Source organism: Carex rostrata, chromosome 28, assembly GCF_964058835.1.
Source record: "Carex rostrata chromosome 28, lpCarRost1.2, whole genome shotgun sequence".
Classification (NCBI taxonomy): domain Eukaryota; kingdom Viridiplantae; phylum Streptophyta; class Magnoliopsida; order Poales; family Cyperaceae; genus Carex; species Carex rostrata.
In genome coordinates this window covers 406,804-411,745 of record NC_135945.1, presented here as the reverse complement: position 1 = coordinate 411,745, position 4,942 = coordinate 406,804, and positions in this window count along the sequence as shown.

Genomic DNA, 4,942 nt, shown 5'->3' with positions numbered 1-4,942 from the left:
TGTTTTATTATAATTGCAGATGGACTGCAGTTGGATGTACAAAACATCATATCTATCTGATGAATATATGACAGGTGTCGAGGAATTTATTAGAGTTGCTATGGAAGATATGGCGAATAAGAGGAGTGCACCGATGTCGTGTTCTTGTCGTGATTGTAACAATGGTAAAAAAATTTCCAACCCGAACCAAGTGAGGAACCATTTAATCCGTCGTGGATTCAAGCAAGGATATAAGTGTTGGATATGGCATAGTGAGAAATTGCCAACTGACATAGGTACTGGTTCTGAGTATCAGGAATACCATACCGGTGGAAATGATGTGAATGATCTACGGGGATTGGAAACCGACATAGGTACTCGTACTGAGCATCAGGAATACCATATCGAAAAAAATGATGATATGGTGGTAGATAAATGTGATAATTTTAATCAAATGACTAGTTTTTGATTGGTGAGGAGTAGTGCCATTCGAAAATAGCGAGTCTATAGCAATACAGGTCTTGATCAAGATCCAGTCAATTCCAGTGCATCACGCTGTAGATGGTGCACGCGATGCTGCAAAGTAGGACCAATGCCGCACATATTACGTATCAACACGTCACATGTTGTGTACTTCATGAGCTGTCCAATTTTGTGCGAAAATTTATTCTTCGTCGAATATGATATTTTTGCTCTATTTTTGGTATAAATTAACAACATACTTCCAAACCTGCCAAAATCACTATAAATGCACTTGTGACGATACATTTTGGAAAATGACTACTGAACATATCATTTTTAGTATATGTTTGAGCGTTATTAAATCCGGGTAAATTAGGATTTTTCGTTTTTCGCGCCTATTTGACTACCCCTGTAAATTATACATGTTTCTTTTAGGAACCTTGTTTGATTATTTAGTATTCGAAACAGCTATTTCTGGAACCATGTATGGATACTTCCCTATCATTACTTTTCCTTAGATTTTTTCAATTTTTTCTGCATCTTGGAATACTGCCCTATCATTAATTCATACCACCTCAATGTCTAATAATAATAACTCACTCATCTCTCTATTCTCTCCGTCTTATTTCACTCTTCTCTTCACTTCTTTCTCTCTTAGGGTTTCGACATTACTGTATTGCCCTTTCTACCCTCTCTGGAATTCAATTTAGGGTTTCACTCACCACTACCTTTTACCTACCGTACTCTAATCGATATCACAATGGAGTGGGCTAGAATCTCTAGCAGAAAAAGTGTGACTTCATAGGCAGTTTGTCCAACCTAATACTTCTCATAATCTTAGGGTTGCTCGTGACCAAGGAGGTGGTGTGAACATGCGTGTCGTCAAAGATGTGGGAGCACATGTTGGATAGCGTTAAGTGTCCTAGAGCAAATAGTTACATCTTGGTTTTTTCTTCATAAAATGGTTGATATTGATTGACTTGTTCCTTGAGTTTAGTTTACTTAATAGTTCATTAGAGTTAAGGACTCTGAATTGTGAAGCACTGTAAATAAATAAGTAATAAACTATAAATATCATTAATCATTTTAATTAACAAGGAATACCAATTCCAATTATGATTAGCGTGAGGATTAAATAATGATCAGGTTTCACATATCAAACGATAGTGGAATTATTTAATATCACATATGAATATTTTGTGAATATGGCATCGGACTGACCTTACATGAACATTATATTGATTGTGTTATATGTCATTAATCATTCATGTGATGTTTGGTTTCTTGCATAAGAAAAACGTGTTAGTAGATATTATCAAATGCTTGTTTTAATCAGGAGTCATAATGGAAGTGTCTCGATATATATTACTTTTGTAAAGAAGTTTGTTATAGTACATGTTTATATTGTGTGAATGTTGATAGGTCTGGGCGCCATGATGAAGTTATACTATAATGCATGCAATACGATCAAAGAGTTTATTGTTAATCAATATAGTTGGCTTTGTAATCGAGAAACATAATGGATAAGTTTGCAAGGATGACACATTTCTAACTTTGACTTATCATTATAGATTTCATACGACATTAATTTTGGTACTGTCTATATTATATCAGTGATATTGTATGGTATATATTATATGTATCGATTGGGTGGCCATAAGGCATTATGATTTATGGAATGGAAGTTCCATATATGGCCAACACAATACAGATCCAAAACGGTCACACCTACAAGGTACCTAGTTGAGATGTCATATAGAGATATGATATTGAATTATTAGGTTATAGATATCATATAGATCGAATTTTAGAATATAATATTAATGTGTGACATAGCATATAATATTCATTCAACACATAATAGGTGATGAAGATTGATCGAATGAATTTGGTAGATGATATCTTATCATTTTGGTCATTTAGAATATGCCAAATGATATAGCATTAATTAACGAACTAGTGAATTTAGGAACGTGCGATATGGATTACAGAATCAAATGTTATAGCCAAAATATGCAGCATTGACCAGAGTCAATTAGGGTTGATTCATGTTGATTGGTTTTGAGAGTTGGAGGAATCTTATCATTTTGTATGGTATTGACTGCGTATAATAAAGCCTACGGGCATGACTGAAGCCAAAAAAAAAAAAAAAAAAGACTGTATAATAACAAGGGTTATATACACGGTTTCAACTGATGTGTGAACTGTGTATGATTTGTGGAAACCTATGTGTTTAATATGCATATATTTTTTTTCTTTTAATATGGTGTTTAGAATGGCTAGCAGCCATATTTTTGCTAGCCACAGAAAATGAAGACCTGTTTATTAATTGGGAGCATCTAGCTATCCCCCCGTAACAATCCCCCATTTCATCCCCCAGTCATTAACTACTTCAATAACTGCTAACTACCTAGGGGGACCACTTACTATTTGGGGACCACATAATATTTGAAATATTTTACAACTGGCGCGCGCAAGTATTCATCTATAATGTATCAAGTATTCATCTATAACACATCAAGTATTCATATCTAATATATCAAGTATTTTAAAAAAAAACTGGACACGTTTTTAGAGGTGTGATTTTTTTTTCTCCGTTCAATCTAATCAATATTTCTGACAATCGGTGAGGAATTTTGCAAATCTAAAACCACGAATGTTTTTTACATAATTTTATCTTTCAAATGAGATCCATGAAGACATATTTTCGAGTTGTCCGTTGCACAAGTATTCATTATCATCGAGAAAGTATTCATCATCGTCGTGCAAGTGCAAATATAAAAACTTGATACATTACTCATCCATCTTTCACATGTTTTTTGAGGTGGTTTTTTTTCGTTCAATCTAATCAATATTTTTGATGATCTGTGAGTAATTTTGCAAATCTAAAACCACGAACGTTTTCTACACAATTTTCTCTTTCAATGAGATCCATGATGACATACTTTTGAGTTGTCCGTTGCACAAGTATTCATATCTCATCATGCAAGTATTCATCAATTATCGAGAAAGTATTCATACATTATCGAGAAAGTATTCATCCGCATCGTACAAGTGTAAATAAAAAAGCTGGACACATCACTCATCCATCTTTTACACGTTTTTAGAGGTGGGTTTTTTTTACTCCGTTCAATCTAACTAATATTTCTGATGATATGTGAGGAATTTCACAAATTTAAAACCACGAACGTCTTTGTTGTACCCTAAAATGTTGCTAAAATAAAAATAGCAATATTTTAATACTTGAAAAATACCAAGATACATGAGAGCTCTATAAAATGGATCAAGAGCAATGTATGGAGATTAAATAAATAAGAAATGGACATATCCATTATAGCTTGAAATGGAGAATCAATCATAGAGAAATGCTCACGGGCTATATGAATTAAATTGATCATGTGCCGAAATAATTGAGCCGAATTGGGCTTTAACTGGGCCGAATTCAATTGTTGCTTGATTAAAAGCTTCGGCAGCCCCTCTCAATTAAACCCGACATGGGGTCCCACTTCCTTCAACCAATCAGACGATTGAACGGATAAGTTTGAATGGAAGAACCTCACGCGCCCCGTGCTTCCTTCAGCTGTACGCATGGTCCACCAAAGACCATCCATTGGCAGCTTCATGGCCTATGCTACACTGTGTCTACATGAGAGAATAGGATCTTCTTCTCCTCTCCAACAGAGCAGAAACGATAAAAATGCAAGGACTATGGCCTGCTGCCTCCTCTGCGCCTTGGTCTCCCTACCTCCTTCAAATGCAACCATTGGATGCCACCAACGAGGGAGATCATGCCAACACATTGAGCCATGCCAGAGTGCGGCCAGCTCACCAATCCAGCACATATTCCCTTTGCACGCCAGCCGTTTGATGAAATGCACGGCCGAGATGGAGCTGCAAAACCAAAACCCTAGAGCCCACAGGCTATAAATACAGGCACAAACACATCAATGAAGGGGGGAGAAACACAATACACACAGAGACAATCAAGTTTACAAGCCTAACACACATACACGTGCGGCTAACACAGCCAACCTCTCTCAACACAACAACCTACAATACACAAGCCAAACACACCTGAGCTCTCCTTACTCCTTTGATCAGTATAGCAAGCCATAGAATAGGTGATTTGAGGTTTAAAGAGATGTAGGCCTCTTATGGCCAAAACTTGTACATACGTTTTGATGAATAAAAGTTTCTTATTTGGTGATTTTTGTGTATCTTGCCTCTACCTCTTCTTCTTTCTTTGATTATCTCATGTTGTTTTCTGTTTTGATGCCTTTTAAACCATAAAATGAGAGAGCTTGCATGATTTCTAGATTTGTCTCATGACAAATTAAAGAACATGAAAGCTTGATGATCAAAAATGCATTTTTCTTGTATTTTCAGTTTTAAACAGTAATAAAACTATATAAAAATGTTATCTTAGCATAGTTTAGATTCCTTGATTAATCCTCTTTACTTATTGTTGATTTCATGTGAAAATACATAAAAAATCCCTTTT